Source organism: Macrobrachium rosenbergii, chromosome 4 (genome assembly GCF_040412425.1).
Source record: "Macrobrachium rosenbergii isolate ZJJX-2024 chromosome 4, ASM4041242v1, whole genome shotgun sequence".
Taxonomy (NCBI): Eukaryota; Metazoa; Arthropoda; class Malacostraca; order Decapoda; family Palaemonidae; genus Macrobrachium; species Macrobrachium rosenbergii.
The window spans coordinates 81446017-81465922 of NC_089744.1; the positions used below are offsets into that span (position 1 = coordinate 81446017).

A 19906-nucleotide genomic window follows, 5' to 3' on the forward strand; every position below is an offset into this window, starting at 1 on the left:
GGCTACGAGGCCCGGATATACCTGGGGAAAAAACTGGACTAATACATTTTTTTTTACTGGCGGTAGAGATGAGGTCCACTATCGATTTCTAGTGGCCCCTGGACGTCGAGAGAGAAAAAAAAGAAAACTAAATTAAGAAAATGTAGGGTAAGTCACTCTTCTTTCGCTAACAGACACCCCCCCCAACACATATGGTCACCCTTCCAAATACTGATCTAACCTAATACTGAAATGTTGACATGAACATTCTACCTTCACACAAGCAGCTGACGGTATGGAATATAAAATTTAGGCTAAGTGGCAGGGCACATGAGGTCATTCAGCAATGAATGGAAAATTAAGAGTAAAAATGTTATTAAGGCGTAACAAGAGGAAAACCTCAAAGCAGTTGCGCTATGAAACAACTGTTAGGAGAGAGTGGAAAGTAAGATGGAAGAGCATAAGAACGGAGGTGCAGTAAAAGGAATGAGAGGGGTTGCAGCTGGGGGCCGAAGGGACGCTGCAAAGAACACCTTCGGTAATGCCTGCTGTGCACCGCGTAAGATGCACTGACGGCAATAATAATCCCTTAGGAGACAAGCAGATGATGCTTGCAGTACTGTAGAAGCCGACAGACAATATTCTCAGGACCTCCTCCAAATATTTGTTTTAACAGAAATATAATAATCAACTTGAAAATAAAACGTTATACAACTTCCGGATATTGATGCGGGAAGAAAGGCGTAACCAGCAAACGAAATATATCGGTTTAACTTTGAGTTCATTTCTATAAAAGCGCGGTCGCCCAAAGGTTAATGGAATTACGGGGAAGTGGTCCCCACTTCCTCATTTTTAAATATTCATTTTCTTGACATTGCTGAACAGTCAATGGAAATTAAATGTGCTAACACACACACATAGAAAAATAAATAAATAAATAAATAAATAGGTAAATAATAATTAAATGGAATTAATAAATAAATAAATAAATACTAATGAATCAGAAATTTCCTCACTTATATTATAAATATTACCCAACATAATATTCCCACGTAAGACTACCCCCTCACCCCGTGTGTGTGTGTGTGTGTGTGTGATAGGTAAATAATAAATAAATAAATATTATAAATCAGAGATTTTCTTACTTATGTATTATGAATATTACCCAACATAATAGCCCACGTAAGACTGCCCACCGCTCAACCCCGTGTGTGTGTGTGTGTGTGTGTGTGTGAGTGTGTGTGTGTGTGTGTGTGTATTTTCTACCAAAATACCACGAGAACGCACCAACAAATTCACATGAATCAGTTGAACACGATATGATTAATGTTTTGTATATAGTTGTCGATAAAGACTTGCCAATTATCGCTCTCAAATTTATATCGGCCATTTAAATTAGGCTAATGGCGAGAATTTCCGACCTTTACAAATGGAACTCTGCAATTTAGGAGAGTAGATTTTATATCCACATAGTATAATAATAATAATAATAATAATAATAATAATAATAATAATAATAATAATAATAATAATTATGGAATATGCTGGTTAAATTTCATGATGCTGGTATATTCCACATTAACCTAAAAAAGACCCTTTTAACTTCTCGATTTGTTTACATTTTTTTTAACTCAAACGAAAATTAAACGAAGAAATTCTATATCAAATGCAAACAACCTTTACACAGTCAAACTCGGGCTTCAGTAATGTGTAATAAAAAAAAAATAATCTTGAAAAATACCGCTAGAGAGAGGAAAAATAAATGTAAAGTATATTGTCCTGATAGTATTTTTACCGTTGTATACAAAAAGCTAAAGAGACGGTCGACAAATTGTCTTAATCCAACCTGGAGTGTCAAAAAGAGTTATATGAAAATAAATACAAAACACTCAAAAGATTACAAACCGACGCCAATAGCAAAATATCTCTGTCATATTTCTGTTAGGTTTTTAATCCAGATCTGAGTGATTTCTTACAGGATGAAAAATGGATTTATCTACGTGGAAGCCTGTTACGGATTAATGATTAAAATTTGTGAGAATTCGTAAGGGAAGATGAAAAATCTATGTTCCAGACACAGAAGGATTTTTCTTCTTTGTATTATTCAACAAAAGGTTTAAACAATTTATATAAAAAGGTTTAAAAATCATGATCAGAATTTGGAAACGGATTCATTTAAAAAATTTCTTAACCTTTCCTAATCATAATTGGCATATCTTGTCGACCAGAAGACAACCAAACAAAAAAAAGTTAATGCATAACTTCTTCCTTCCGTTTCCAGAGCAAAAGTATGAGAGAGGGGAAACTCACCCCCAAACACAAAAAATATATTATATTAAATAACCCACAAAAGTAAGAGAGAAAAATATATATATTAAATAACCGAGTAAACTCTTTTTATTCCCGCGTAAAAAAAAAGGACGCTCTCCAGAAAAGAAAATAAAAAAAGATCCAATTTGTTCGAATATCAATATGCCAACGCATAAGCATCCGAGGACTCCGGCGTATTAGAGTACTTGGTCGAAAGGCCATGGCGTACTTCTCAATATTTCGTTTTTAACTGAATTTCATTATTGTTCCAGATCAAACGGTCGCTGGGTTCTCCACCAAAATGTACTCAGGACCTTATATTCCTAAACTAAAGTTTTATCTTTCAATTCGTTCCCTCTGGAACATTGCGGTGTGAAGTTTGGATTCAGAATTCAGTCCAATATATTTTATCCGTTTCCAAACCGAACCGAAGACAGCAGGGTCAACGAGAATTACAGAACATGAGCTGACGTGATACAGATGGATAGAATATAGGATTTTGGTCAAAGGCCAAGGGCTGGGACCTATGAGGTCATTCAGCGCTGAAACAGAATCTGACAGTTAGAATGTCTGAAAGGTGTAACAGGAGGAAAACCTGGCAGTTGCACTATGAAACAATTGTTAGGAGAAGGTGGAAAGAGATGGAAGAGAGAATATGAACGGAGGTACAGTAAAATGAATGAAAGAGGTTGCAGCTAGGGACCGAAGGGACGCTGCAAAGACCCTTAAGTAATGCCTACAGTACACCAAGTGAGGTGCACTAACGGCACTAGCCCCCTACGGAGGTGACATGATACAAATATTCAAATGACATGAAGGATAAATCACGAGCCCACGTGATACAGGTATACAAATGACAGACGGATAAGTCACATTTTAAAAATTCAATTCTTCAATGCACAGCATACAAAAACATACTACAAGGACATTATAAGAACCGTAAATAAACAGAAAACATAGAAACAAAAACTTGACAAATCAAAAGGGGTCCAGGATAATTGTGAATAATATAACAAACTGTTCAATGTTATTTTGAGAATGGATTTTTTTTCTGAATATTCTAAATTGATACTTTGCCTTTAATCCGGATGGGAAATATCCAAATAAATTCAGCATTAATACATGTACATAATGAGAGAGAGAGAGAGAGAGAGAGAGAGAGAGAGAGAGAGAGAGAGAGAGAGAGAGAGAGAGAGAATTAAAATGACGAGTATACATAGAGGGGATTTTCAGGAAATCAGGCGCCGATGTTTATACACAATCGGCATTAGTACATGTATATAATAAGAGAGAGAGAGAGAGAGAGAGAGAGAGAGAGAGAGAGAGAGAGAGAGAGAGAGAGAGAGAGAGAGAGATTAAAATGACGAGTATACATAGAGGGGATTTTCAAGGAATCAGGGGCCGATGTTTATACACAATCGGCATTACTACATGTATATAATGAGAGAGAGAGAGAGAGAGAGAGAGAGAGAGAGAGAGAGAGAGAGAGAGAGAGACAGACAGAGAGAGAGAGAGATTAATACACAAACGGTAACGATTAGTTTAAAATGTCTAGTCGTTAACGAAGGTTCAATAAATCTACAACACTAACAATCCCGCAGATCCAAAAGTCGACGAGTTTCAACGAATTTCTTGGAATTTCAATAGTGGTCACTATTATCGATAACAGTAAAAGTCAAGGCGTTCACATGATATCGACACAAAATATCACAATTAAATTGGAATTTCACGCCCCAACGGCACTGAAACAAGAAATAATGTGGAAAAAAGTATTACGTAACACAAATAATATATCTATATTGCTCGACCATAATTCTGAAGACCAGCCTCAATTCACGACGCAATGCGGTGCCCTCAATTTCACCCTAAAAGTTTCTGAAAGCGCGGTTAACCTTTTGGGATGTCTGAGAGCTAGTGGGATCATTTTATGGAAAGATTTTTCTTCGTCGTCATTTAATTTTCTCTCGCTCCATGTATGTATATATATACACATTATGTATGAACGTATGAGTAGATAGATATATACATATATATATATATATATATATATATATATATATATATATATATATATATATATATATATATATATATATATATATATATATATATATATATATATATATATATATGTATATATATGTACAGAGAGAGAGAGAGAGAGAGAGAGAGAGAGAGAGAGAGAGAGAGAGAGAGAGAGAGAGCTAGCTCCCCTAACAGCGGAGGGAACTGGAGGAATCAAGACTTAACTATACAACGGTCAGTCTTTTAACTTATAAACCTTGGATGAACCCTTACGTAATAAACTTCAAAAGCATTAACTACTTCATAAAACTGCACAGAAGTTCAATCAGCAGCTCGTCGAACCTCATCACACACAATATGCCCCCCACCTACCATGTTTCCTGGATATTAAGAGCCTACCTTCCATTTCAGTATCTATTCCACTTCTAGTAATGGAACATACAATTCTGAGGTCATTCAGCGCTGAAACGGAAATTGATGGTCGAAAGGTTTGAAAGGCGTAAACCTCGCAGTTGCACTATGAAACAATTATTAGAAGAGGGTGGAACGTAAGATGGACGAAAGAAAATAAGAACAGAGGTACAGTAAAAAGAATAAAAGAGGTTGCAGCTAGGGGCTCAAGGCACGTTGCAAAGAACCTTAAGTAATGCCTACAGTGCACCGCGTGAGGTGCACTGACGGCACTACCACCCTGCGGGTATTTCACTTCTAGGTCTAGCTGTCCTTTCACTGAACACTACATTCTTCCCACAAACCCAATGTCATCAATTCTTTCCCCGTGAACAAACCATCTACCTATCTATGTATACAATTAAAGACTTCTTAATTTCTTCTTACTAAATATACGCTACACAAATACCCACACTTCCTCTCTCCAAACACACACACACAGAGAGAGAGAGAGAGAGAGAGAGAGAGAGAGAGAGAGAGAGAGAGAGAGAGAGAGAGAGAACGGGAGTATAAGGGAAAAATAAGTATCCTTAAACGAACGCCAAACATGTTATCCCTCACGCACAAAAAACAAAAAACACTCATTTTTTTAGCGCAAAATTAAATGTATTTCCGCATAAAAGAATCAGAAAATCCAGGGGATGTAAATATATTCACAAAATGCCAAAAAGCGCTGGAAGGGCGAGGGGTAGAAATATATCAAGTGCATTTAACTCTTTTAAATAAATAATAATGGTCTAAATTACGTTAAAAGTAACTCTCAGGGCTGCAATTTCTCCTGAAATTACTGAAAACATTCCTGGAGCAGCACACAATTTTACACACACACACACGCACATATATATGTATATATATACAGTAATATGTATATATATATATATATGTATAATATGTATATATATATATATATATATATATATATATATATATATATATATATATATTATACACATACAATATATATCTATATATAAAAATGGATGTATGTATGTGTGTGTTCCAACATAACTCCGAAACGCATAGGGTAATTTCAACCAAACTTGGTATACATATGACTTATTATCTGGAAAAGAGTGCTGTGGGGGTAAGACATCCCTGGCACCAAACGGGGTGGGGTGGAAAGGCGGCGACATATAAAAATAACCAAAAACGACAGATATTAGAGTCTAATCCATAGTTTTCGAGGTTGCTGAGATGAATAGTGACACTCTGATGCCCTTTAAGTCCAAAGTTCAGCCCCGATGGGAATGGGGGTGAGAAGGGGTGACATGTAAAATGTCAAAAATACTGGGCAATGTACCGTAACTGAAGCAACTGTGTTAACAGAGAGAGAGAGAGAGAGAGAGAGAGAGAGAGTTAATCGGTTGTCATTCAGAGTTTTTCCGGATAGCGCCGGGTTGGTCAGCCAGTATATATGTATAAAACAATGGATGAGCTACCAACGCCCACTAGCAAAACAAAGGTAAGCGGCCCATTTTGGCGTCGCCCACCAACTGTAATTTCTTCTCTACTTCCAGCCAGCACCCACGCACGTCGTCTCCGGGACATTAGCCATTATTTACCACCTACGCGCTTTCCCCCGCTGCAGTAACTACGCGGAGGGGGGAGGAGGGAGGGGGAGGGGAGGGGGAAAGGGGAGGGGGGTGTCCAAATTTTTTCACAGACTAAAGAGGAACGGTTTCAAAAACCGCCGCAGAGACAAGCTTTCTCGCAGTTTAGTGAAGGAGGAGGAGGAGAGAGCGAGATATAAACATAATACAGTGTAATGTCACCTATAAGAGTCTCTGAAGAAGGGTAAGGTAAACCCATCAATTAATCACACAACATGAAAAAACTGTCATTAATAAACAATACACTAAAGCATGAAGGTGAATAAAGAAGCAGCCAACAGTCACGAGATGGAGAAGGAGATGGAGGAGGAGGAGGAGGAGGGGGGGAGGAGGTGGTAGATGGATGAGGAGGAGGTAGATGAATGACGAGGAGGAAGATGAATGAGGAGGAGGACGTACATAATGGAGGAGGAGGACGTACATAAAGGAGGAGGAGGAGGAGGTAGATGAATGAAGAAAAGGTAGATGAATAAGAAGGTAGATGGATGAAGAGAAGGTAGATGAATGAGGAGAAGGTAGATGGATGAGGAGAAGGTAGATGGATGAGGAGAAGGTGGATGAATGAGGAGAAGGTAGATGAATGAGGAGAAGGTAGATGAATGAGGAGAAGGTAGATGGATGAGGAGAAGGTGGATGGATGAGGAGAAGGTAGATGAATGAGAAGGTAGATGAATGGGGAGGATGAACATGAATGACGAGGAGGTAGATGAAAAGGACGAGAGAGAGAGAGAGAGAGAGAGAGAGAGAGAGAGAGAGAGAGAGAGAGAGAGAGAGAGAGAGAGAGAGAGAGAGAGGACCTAATAAAACAGCCAAATCTCCGCGCATGCAGTAAACATCACTACCACAGTATAAAACGGATCTACCGGCGGCAGGGCTCCAACACGATGCTGTGCACATGAGAGATAGGGCCATCATTTTCGGAGGATCAGACGCTAAATTATGACTCAATACTATTATTTGAATAAGCCATGAGGCCCATCAATCTTCTTCCATGCGAGAATAGCTAGAACAATTTTACAATGAGCCTCGCGGGGAGAGAGAGAGAGAGAGAGAGAGAGAGAGAGAGAGAGAGAGAGAGAGAGAGAGAGAGAGAGAGAAACTTTCAACTACAAAAATGGAAATAAAAATATAAAAGCTGAGATACATTACCCTACAAATAAAATACTAAATTACCTAATGACTGAAACTTACAAAAATAAAGTAGCTAAAGTTACAAAATAAAGTACCTAAACAAAACAAACATGCAAACGAAAGGTACCCAACGCCAGACGTAATGGCTCAAGTATTTGGTCTATGAATAACTAACTTGCCCATAAATAACTGAGCGGTTTCGTTCAGAAGGAATTAATCCTGGGTGCATGTCCGCAACGCTCTCGTTAAACAGCTTTCTGCCGGCCATTTCACGGCAAAGAATGATAGGGGAATCTCCGTTTATTTTATCAATGTTTTGTGTATTCCCTAACTCGACGAAAACCCGTGAGAGAGAGAGAGAGAGAGAGAGAGAGAGAGAGAGAGAGAGAGAGAGAGAGAGAGAGAGAGAGAGAGATTTCAAGCAACTCCATACATGAGAGAGAGAGAGAGATTTCAGGCAACTCCATACATGAGAGAGAGAGAGAGTTCAAGCAATTCCATACACACGAGAGAGAGAGAGAGAGAGAGAGACTCAAACAATGCCTTCACGCACGAACACAAATGTAATGCCACAAACGAAACCCTTTCTGTTGAAACAACGGCAACGTAACTAAAAAAAAAAAAACAAAGAGGTCTGGTTAATCGCTTGAGTTTTCCTTGTGTTTTCCGCTCCGTAAAGCAAGCGGCGATAAAAGGAAAAGTAAAACTGTGGGTAAAACAAAAAGAAAACGTAAAAACTCGCTCGGTAAAACAGTCTAATAACATCTTGCTCCCAAGACAACCCACGTACTTGTTTACTTTGGAAAAAAAAATCTCTAACCCAGGAACACGAGGTTTTTTTTTCTTTTTGCCAAATACATTAACCGAAAGCCACTTCTAACCCCAAAACACCCTACCTCCCTTCTACACCAACCCCTAACCCCATCCCCCCCTCTCTCTCTCTCTCTCTCTCTCTCTCTCTCTCTCTCTCTCTCTCTCTCTCTCTCAGACTTAGCCCCAGATTCATTTCCATAAGGCGACGTGAGTTTCATCTTAAACGCCGCCTGAAATAATCAGCATATGCATATGTGACGCCGCCATCCTCTACGACTTCTCCTGGAAGCTTAAGCCTCGCTATGAAGCCTCCACCAAGCGTAAAACTTATTTATCTTCTCGTGTTTGGCCGTAAAGTTCTCTTTTTATGAATGTGAGTACCCAGAGCCTTGCCTGCGATTATAATGCATAATCTGATCCCATCTCACTTGAGACTGAGGTCGACGCAGAGGAGAACTAAAGACAAAACTCCGACTCCTATCAGGCTTCTTTCGGCTGTGTCAGGAACTGAACTTGTAATAAAGCTATTTACATGTAAAATGACTCTACGTAGAATTCCAATTATTACTGAAGACTACACCGAATTCCAATTACTAGTCAAGAATTACAATCTCTCTCTCTCTCTCTCTCTCCGCGTAAAACAACAAAAGGCCTAATCCTATTTCGTGTGTAGAGCAATTAATTCCAGTACACTGTTTCAATGGCTTATTCCCTCCAATCACTTTCAAGCCGAGTAACTCCCAAATCGGAACTAAATTGCTCCATCAGTACTCGTAGGATACCACAACCGCAGTTTCTGATATTCTTCAATGGCCTAACGAACACTACTTTTGATAATTTCCTCAAAGATTCCGTGAATTAATGTAAACATGGGAAATACAATTACCTGAAACAGCAGCTTCAAATAATACTTATAACTGAATAAAAAAGAATATCATCTCCTCTACAAAAAAACACACAGTAAAACGGAGATGTTTTTCATTTTCAAAAGTGATAATTTTAAAAATGAGTTGGGTTTTGTTAGAATTACCTTGCAACAGGTCAGAAAACCAATTAAAAAATACAGCAGCTCTCCATAAAAAAAATTATAAAATATAGGATAACATTACCACAATCTAAGCAATTAGAGCACCCATGAACAAATTCACAAGAGGAAATGAAACTCTCGGAAAAACAATTAAAAAGTAGAAAATGCGCCAGTTTCTTCGGCGCAATCGTGTTTTCTGTCCAGCGTATAATCGAGGCCACTGAAAATATAGCTACCTTTCAGTAGTCTCGGTATAATGCTGTATGAGCCGCGCCCCATGAAACTTTAACCACTACCCTGTGGCGGCCTATCCTATATCGTTGCCAGAGGCACAATTATGCTAACTTTAATCTTAAATCAAATAAAAACTACTGAGGCTTGAGGGCTGCAATTTGTTATGTTTGATGATTGGAGGGTGGATGATCAACATACCAATTTGCAACCCTCTAGCCTCAATAGTTTTTAAGATCTGAGGACAGACAGAAAAAGTGCGGATAGAAAAAAAGGACGAGCAGAGTAAAGTGCGGACGGACAGACAAAGCCGGCACAATAGTTTTCTTTTACAGAAAACTAAAAGTAAAAACAGACATCGAGATTTTTCTACCGCCAGAGAAGTCTTCGTTTTATTTAGTGAATTTTACGTCTCAGTTTAAATAAAATATGATAAAATAATATGCCCCCGGTCTTATGAATTTAATTTCTGACCTTATTCCCTAGTTTCCAGGAAGATGAGCAAACTAATGAGGTCCTAACAACCAAACACGGCACGCCCACTAGAGCGTTCAAATCTCCCTCTCACATTCTTTAAATTTCACATAACAAGATTTATGCCTGTTAATCAGCGTTGGCCTTAATATAGTAAAACATATTTTTACACTGGCACGCATAAACATTTCGTCTTTCGCATCAATAATTTCCACAGTGTTCAAGTGAAATAAAAAATCATCATTATCTACGTTCTCTTATTCCCGTGTCACATATGTGACAAAAGAGAATATCTGCCGTTACATTCATATCAAACATAAATATTTTTATGCTAAGGTATAATAACACAATAAAAGAAATGAGTAAAAAATATTACAGAAAAAACATTCAAATGACAGAACAATCAGTGAATATGGCATGACACATTTATTCATTCAAGTACTCTGGAATCTAGATAGCGCCCTTTACCACAATGAGATGTTTATACCTTTGAGAGTCGATTTTTTTTTATATGAGCTTTTTTTTTACATAAATAATAATAATAATAATGTAACGTAGAGCCTGATCCACTACATCCACATAAATGCTTCACAAAGGACATTTTAAACATTTACATTTTCAAAGAGTCAATAAAAGATTTTGAGAAACGTGAATAAAACTGACATCAGCTGATATTTTAAAGACAGTCGATGAGCTTTCAATATGTTTTTATAAAATATAGAAACGCCATGGCAGTCGAGAAGTTCGTTATAAAGTTCTAATAAGTTTCTACAAATCATTCGACGATTTTTAAGTTACTCAAAGCTTTGATAAACTTCAAAGAGTGTAATAATAAGACTTGAAAAATCCAATGCTATATTTGGTTCAAACGTCGTAACAAATGTTTCAAATTTGTTGAAAGCTTGTGAGAATCGGTGATAAAATATGAGAACTTTCTTTACGAGCTTCCTGATAAATCTTATAAGTCTGCAGAAAAGTCTTGTGAAAACTGCTAAGAAGGACCCAGATTTCCGTTGAGTTCTGGGAAACCGGGGGTTATGTTTTATGAAATGCAGTTGGCAAGTCTTGAGAGAACAAGCTCAGCATATTTCGTAGGCGATACTAAATCAGTTGAATGCCTTGAATTCCATAGATAAATATGGTTAATTTATAACAGGATATTAACAAAAATACTGACGACTATCGACTTGTGATCTATGCTGCAAAACATCAGCAAAATCTATGAGTCAGAAAACCTCTTTGTGATGGAGGTAACAGAACACATTATTAAACACAAAAAAAATGTATACCAACGTGCACCCCTTAAAATGATTTATGAAAAACCTCTAGTACTTATTTAAAATATACCATAGAATAACTTCAATAATTATATTATTTTCACCTGCTCCCGATATAAAGTTTAAACATCTTAACGCTCGGTGGCCATTCCACGAGAATCACATACCCAATAATCCAAAACAACTTATATATACGAGTTGCAGACCGCGGTCAGGTCAGGTCAGGACAGGTTAATGCAGTTTTAGGTCAGCAAACAAACCAGCAACAACAATTTTGTGCACACATTTCCGATAGAGCCGAACGTTTTTCCCTAATGGTGCCTCGCAAACTTTTACTTATTTCGCGAATAAATCGTGTCACTGAAATAAAATTCGCTTGAGTAGAAAATACGCGACTTCTTTTTATCGAAATCCATCTTTCTCACTTATTCTAGCTGTTGTTGTTTTTGATGTAGTGTTTTCAGTGTATTGTGCTTGAATGTATATTTTGTATAGGCTATGGTCAAGAGCTAAAATATATTATTATTATTATTATTCCGTTCACAGTGAGATTACAACTTCTTTTATCGAAAACCATCCTTCTCGCTATTCTTGCTGCTGTTGTTTTTATGCTGTTTTTAGTGTATTATTCTTGTATGTGTAAACTGTATATGGCCAAGAGCTGATATACAGTATTAATTATTATTATTATTATTATTATTATTATTATATTATTATTGTTGAGAAGATGAACCCTATTCATATGGAACAAGCCCACAAGGGTTACTGTCTTGAAATTCAAGCTTCCAAAGAATATGGTGCTCATCAGGAAGTAAGCGAAGATAAAGGGAAATAGAGAGAGAACATATCTCACTTATTAAAATGAAAAAATAAATTAATAAATTAACAAACTGATAAAAATGTATCAAAATACAAGGAGAATAATGCTCAAAATACAAGGAGAATAGCATTATTATTATTATTATTATTATTTTTATTATTATTATTTTTCAGTTCTGAGGGAGCCTAAGCGTCACACCCGACAGATTTGATGATGACCGCAACGGCCGCGTTCACTAAGTGTGAAACAATGCAGGGGACTCCGGAATGACGTGAGCTCATTTGCATCACAAATCAGCATTTAGGCATCCGATACCTCTGTACTAGACTGAGAACGGAACACGAGGCTACCATCGATTATCCGGAACCGGGAATAATTACATTCAGCGCAGAATACGCTCATGGACCATAACATTAACATTCATTTTTAAATATTTAGAAGAAGAAGAAGAAGAAGAAGAAGAAGAAGAAGAAGAAGAAGAAGAAGAAGAAGAAGAAGAAGAGAGAGAGAGAGAGAGAGAGAGAGAGAGAGAGAGAGAGAGAGAGAGAGAGAGAGAGAAGAAGGAAGAGACAGACAGACAGAAAGTGTGTGTGTGTGTCCTAAATCCACAAAAATACAGTAAATGATCGTTACTTATCTTCCTGGCGACTGCCTGACCAACGGCAAAACATGGAGAAATTCTTACCTGCAACAAAGAGAAAATATATTAGTCCATTATAATAACATATTTGCAGTCATGTGAAATATCGACATAACTTCCTCTCCCCCAAAAACACAAGAAGGCTCTAAAGACAAAAACAAGACAACGATCACTTCTTCTGACTTATAGATTTTAGTCATATGCCAAGCACTGGGGCAACAAAGGCCATTCAGCTCTAAAACGGAAATTGACAGTAAAAAAGTTTGAAAGGTGTAACAGAAGGACAACCTCGCAGTTGCAGTATGAATCAACTGTTAGGAGAGGGTGGACAGTAAGATGGAAGAAAGAGAATATGAACGTAGGTACAGTAAAAGGAGTGAAAGAGGTTGCAGCTAGGGGCCGAAGGGACGCTGCAAAGAACCTTAAATTATGCCTACGATGCACTGCATGAGGCACTAACCCCCTACTGCATATATTACCTGAATCTTGCATGAGCCCATATGTATAAAAATGACATGCAAGTAACCACTTGACGAACCTAATTCAAAGCTCATCATCCTGGCTTCCAATTAACAACATGGGAATTAGAACAAATATTTTTACAGTATATCTAGAACAGACTGTCGTTACCATTTTGGCTTAACCATAAAAACGTTAAATCCGTACGTATTTAAAAAAAAAATGTGACCATTTACAAGAGGTAATTGATGATATGTGCATGAAGCTATAAGCTGTAAGAGAACACTCCACAAAAATAAGTAGATGTATGAAACTGGTTTTAAAAATAGAGAATTTCAAGGCGCAGGCCTTCTTGTCTCGTTTAAGAGAGTGAAGCAATCGTGTAAAACCCAGAATAAAAGTTAAAGAACTCAAGATTATAAAGTCTTCAGGGTATGGCTAATTAGGGTCCAAACTTGTTGAGAATAAAAAGTATATAAGAGGAGGAAAACTGCAGGCAAAACGACCTGAGCTAAAAGGTGTAGGGAGGCGTCCACACTGTTATTTGGTCTGGTTTCATGATTTCAAGAAAAAGTGTAGAATGTTAAATGTTGAATACAGAATTTAGGCCAAAGGCCAAGCACAGGGACCTATGAGGTCATTCAGCGCTGAAACGGAAATTGACAGTAAAAGGTCTGAAAGGTGTAACAGGAGGAAAACCTCGCAGTTGCACTACGAATCAATTGTTAGAGAGGGTGGAAAGTAAGATGGAAGAAAGAAAGAAAGAGAATATGAAAGGAGGTACAGTAAAAGGAACGAAAGGGGTTGCAGATAGCTAAGGGCCGAAGGCACGCTGCAAAGAACCTTCAGGAATATATAAGTAAGTATGCCCTTTCACAAAATGGAATTGAAAAATAAAAAAAATAACTCCCCAAAAAAAGACCAAGATGCCATAACTTTAATAAAAATTAGTAGGAAGGATATATAAGAAAGTATGCCCTACCACAAACTGAAAAAAAAAAAATAATTCCCAAAAGCAATGCCAGATACCAAATCTTCAATCCAATATAGTTTATAACCTATAACAAGTAAAAAATGCGCCGAAGTTTTTTCGGCTCAATCGAGTTTCTGTACAGCAGCTACAGCGTATAATAAAGGCCACCGAAAATAGGTTTAATCGTTCGGTAGTCTCGATATAATGCCGCGGCCCATGAAACTTTAACCACTGCCGGTGGTGGCATATCCTATATCGCTGCCAGAAGCACGATTATGCCTAACTTCAACCTTAAATAAAATAAAAACTAAGGCTAGGGGACTGCAATTTGGTATGTTTGATAACTGGAGGGTGGATGATCAACATACCAATTTGCAGCCCTCTAGCTTCAGTAGTTTTTAAGCTCTGAGGTCGGACAGAAAAAGTGCAGACAGAAAAAAGTGCGAACAGAATAAAGTGCAGACGGACAGACGAAGCCGGCACAACAGTTTTCTTTTACATTAAACTATTATGAATAAACACTAAATGTAAGTCTAACTTCATCCACATCCAGAAACACGAACCAATAACCAAAATAAAAACAGCGAGGCATATGAAGTGAGAGGGGAGGAGATGATGATGAAACCAATCCCTTTCACCCTAACGAGTTCGATCTCTAGTCATTATGGGGTCCCGGAACCCATAACCATAATATTTTCTCTCTGGGAGGTTAAAGTCATCCGGCTTGATAAACTTCATAAGAAGCATAAATAAAGGAAATTATTAGTCCTCAAATATTTTGTCGAATGGAGGCATGTACGTGTGTGTGTGTGAAGAGAAATGAAGTTTAATAACAGAAATATAGAGCATATCTTTTCAAACACATTTATACTTTTCATGTACAGTTTTTCCTTTGTTATACTTTTTTCTTTGTCTCAATAAACATAACTTTGTCTCAATACAACATAACAATGTTCACGCGCAACACACACACACACACACACACACACACACACACACACATATATATATATATATATATATATATATATATATATATATATATATATATATATATCGAATGGATGCAAAATAATCATAGAAACTTTTATCTTCCGTTGCAGGATTTGAAGAACATTATCTGCAAGTCCTGCATTTCAGTTATGTGCCAGAATTCAGTTTCCCAGTTCTTTTCCCTGTCTCCTTGGTTCGGGTTCTTGACAATCAAGCCCCGGCCGTGATCACCTTCCGTGTAAAATATGAGACTACAGAATTCCTGCATTGTAAGATTATGAGCTGAACAAGAATTTCTTCCACCTCTCCCTGTGACCTTCACCTTGTCGTAAAGACCTATGTTTATTGCCACAAAAGATCTTCTGATCCTAAGCAACATTTGTTTCAAGTGTGAGCATTTAATATTTATCCCCTTGAGCTGTGGTCCTGTTAGTGAACGACGGACACACACACGGACAGACACAGGCAATGTGTCCCTCCTCTACGTCCCAGAGGACGCTTTTTCAAGTCACTGATAAAACCAGACATCTCCTGTAGGAGCAAAAATAAACTAATAATGACGCTTCATCGGCGTTATCTTAAGAAAAGTTAGGTTACAGCCCAGAAAAGCCATGGCTTCCCTCACTAACACTTCACCAAACGACATCATTAATCACAAGGAGATCGTTTTCTCTGAAAGGCTGCTCTTGCGAAACAAAAATAGGAGGGGAAAAATAAGCGCTGATGGGAATAAAAATCTTCTACACAAGAAAATTATTCGCTCGTCATTTGTTGAATATCGAGGTCTACAAGGTGGAAACTGCCTCATTAATGGCTTTTTATACTTAGTTTATTTTCTCGGAAAATATCTAGCAAACAAATAGTATATACATGCAAAAGTACCTCGCCCTAAATTCTACTTATTCATTCCACATCACAATACAATCAAATAGACTGTTTTGTAAGAAAAAAAAATTAGTCTGCCACATACCACAAACAAAACGCAAAGCAAAAGCAAGGTTGAAAAAAGTTAAGGAAAAACAATTTTACAGTGTATTATGACGAACACAATCATTCTCAATCAATCTCTAAAAAATACAGAAACCCTGTCGACAATTCACGAGACCATTTGATGAAATCTCATATAAACCGCATGACTTCAAGAAAAAAAGTGTCCTGTGAAAAGGTCTGGTACGGAAAAGTAATGTTTGAGTTGATTAAAATACAAAGCCAAGCATTTGCTCAACAAAAGGTTCACGCTTCTCCAAGGCACTTATTAATTATTAAAAGGTCACAGGTTTGGGTGTTGAGAGCGCTGAAAATGTTAAGAGTGGAGAACAGACCATAAATTTGAGCATTAAAAATTAACCTTGCGCCACTTTAGCGAGAAGGGGCAACTGTCACGGTTTTCAGAATATGAATTTAGTTCAGAGATAGAGCCTACTGTATAACTGGTCTCCGAGAGCTTATTCATGTACTGCGAGTTTTCAGAGAAGTAAAAAATATACTATTATCAATTAATGTTATAAAATAAAAGTGATGTGGTGTAAAACAAAACAAATTTGACATATGTGCTGACGGTATGCAATGAATGAAAACTGCACGCCATATCACAATTATTTATAAACGCACGAGAGAGATACAAAGGAAAAACTAGTACCATACTTTTAATAGGAGTGCGGTGCTTGCTGATAAAAATGATAAATTAGAGAAGCGTGTCACTGACATTATACCTGCTGACGTAAATACAGTATCAAGCAAACTTCGTAATGGTAAAATGGGATCGAGTTAACTAAAGCTAGCATCACTAAAATGGACTGAAACAGAAAAACTAGGAAACTGCGAGCAGAAGTAATTACTAAAAGCTAATGCAGTGCATGACCGATACCGATAAACTGAGGGCAGATTATACTGGGAGGGGTCAAGATTACCCGGAATTACAGTTCGCCCAAAATCCATGTATTTAGATGGGAAGCCATAGCGCAAGCGAGCCCGCATGCGCGCAGGCACACACACACACACAGATACATACATAAATACATATTTATATATACACATTTATATATATATATATTATATATATACATTTATACATATATAATTATATATATAATATAAATATATATATACATATATAAATGTATATATATATATATAATATAAATATAAATATATATATATATATATATATATATATATATATATATATATATATATATATATATATATATATACGAGGGTAAGTCAAAAGTTCCAGGAAAAAATTGTTGAATGATGTATTTCACAGGAATGAAACAATCCAAATACATGCTAAACAATTATCTGTGATGTAGTGATCCATATAGATTTGTTACCTCAGTCATCCTCTTGCTACCGTGGTGTTAACATCTGCAACAGAAAAGTTGAACCCATGGAAAATAAAAATTTTGAGATGAGAGCTAACATCAAGCTGACCAAGCTTGATTGGAAACCAGGAAAAATTATTGAAGCTTTGCAACAAGTTTATGGAGATTCTTCTCCATCTAAATCAGTTGTTTATGATTGGATCGATTTAAGGATGGTGGGAGGACCTCAAAGACAACCCAAGAGAGGAAGACCATCGACTGCAAAAATGAAAGAATTGTGGCTTTGGTGCAGAATCTAGTGGATGAAGATCGTCGGATTACTATCGATATGATAGCTAATGAAACTGGGATCTCCCATGGTTCCGCATTTTCAATTTTAAATGAAAATCTTGGTTTGAGTAAACTTTCAGCACGTTGGGTCCCAAAAGCGTTGCGCGAAGACCAACTGCATTGAACTTTCTCTTGCAGTTTTAACGAAGATTGAATCAAATGAATCAGAGTTTTTATTGTTACTGGAGATGAAACTTGGATCCATGATGACCCAGAAAGTAAAATTCAATCAAAGCAATGGTTACCAAGAGGTTCAGCTGCACCAGTGAAGTTCAAAGTGGCGAGATCTGCCCAGAAGGTTATGGCAACAGTGTTTTGGGACTCAAAGGAGTGATTTTGATTGATTGAAGGACAAAAACAATCACCGGGAACTACTACAAAGGTGTTTTGCAAAAACTGAAGACTGCATTGGCTAAAAACGTCGAGGAAAGTTGCACCGCAGAATTTTGTTCCATCATGATAACGCTCCAGCACATTCATCAAGGGTTGCAAGAGAAGTCCTACGGAAATTTAGGTGGGAAACTCTTCCACATCCTCCTTATAGTCCTGATCTTGCTCCTTCAGATTTTTTTTCTTGTTCCCAAAACTCAAGGAACACTTAAGAGGAGTCCGGTTTGAATCTTTGGATGCTGCTAAACATGCAGTTTCAACATGGTTTAATAGAAAGGCCCCAAATTTCTACAAAGAAGGGTTGCAGAGGTGGAAACAGCGCCTTGAAAAGTATATAGAGTTAGATGGTAGATATGTAGAAAAATGATGTTTGAATTTCCTTAAATAAAGAGTATATTGAATTTTTCCTGGAACTTTTTGACTTACCCTCGTATATATATATTATATATATACATACATATAAGCGCGTGACAGTGATCATAAGTATACATGCTACACACATACATATAATTCATAGTTGTCGTGCATGCTGGGTTTCATCCAACACCAGTTCATGCTATAATGAGCAAACAGCTGGAAGGGAAGGGTGCCGTTCAATCTCTCAACCGCATCCTGATTAACCCAGAAAAGAGACGAAGAAAGCGTTACGATCTTTTAGCCGTAACCAAAGATTACTTCCACGATTACCTAACTTAAAAATACCCCCACGTCTTTTATCTTCATGAAATACTGAACGCAGTTTCTTTGTTTCTTTGTGCAAGCTGCCCGATAACGATCGTTCCTTTTAATTAGCAATTTCAAGTCATTGATTTTCGTCGAGTCCCCGTTGCTTTCATCGGTCTTCGTACAAAGACAATTTATTTATTTTACTCTTCCGATTGTGTGGTGTTCCGAGCCTTCTTGTATACCTCTCTCTATCTCAGACGTGGTCGTTGGTTCGTGGCTTTTCTTTAACTGGGGAAGGTACCCGTGAGATAAGTTTATAATATGCAAAATACAAACCATTCAGTTACGAAGACAATTACACAAAGCTTTATAAATACACCATATTACACACACACACATATATATGTGTGTGTAAGTGTGAATGACATGCATATCCAAATAAGCGCGAAGAATTCGAGAAGTTAAGGCGGCATTGTGGCTATTACAATTGTACACACACACACACACTATATATATATATATATATATATATATATATATATATATATATATATATATATATATATATATATATATATATATATATATATATATAATTTATATAAACATTCATTTATTAACTGACCAAATCTCCAACTTACTCGTTACCGGAATGAGCCTCGTTTAAATGCATACAGTTCCAGCATATTTCCCGTGAAACTTCCTGTGGCCCATCATGCTGTATTTACCTTGATACTGAAGGAGCGACGCCTTGTCTGACTTCTTACTACCTACAATTGTCATGCGAAGAGGAATATTTAAAAGAACAAGTAAAAAATGCACCGAAGTTTCTTCGGCGCAATCGAGTTTTCTATATCAGCCGCGGCCCATGATGCTTTCAGCCACGGCCCGGTGGTGGCATGTACCATAGCGTTGCAAGATACACGATCACTGCTAACTTTAACTTTAAATAAAATAAAAATTACTGGGGCTAGAGGGCTGCAA

General features: G+C 37.2%; 1 protein-coding gene across 4 annotated transcripts in view; it reads right to left on the reverse strand.

Moving 5' to 3' along the window:
- The window catches only part of Dlg5 (Discs large 5), a 670182-nt gene that overhangs the window by 463150 nt on the left and 187126 nt on the right, over positions 1-19906 (reverse strand). The gene's annotated exons all lie outside the window — the stretch shown is intronic.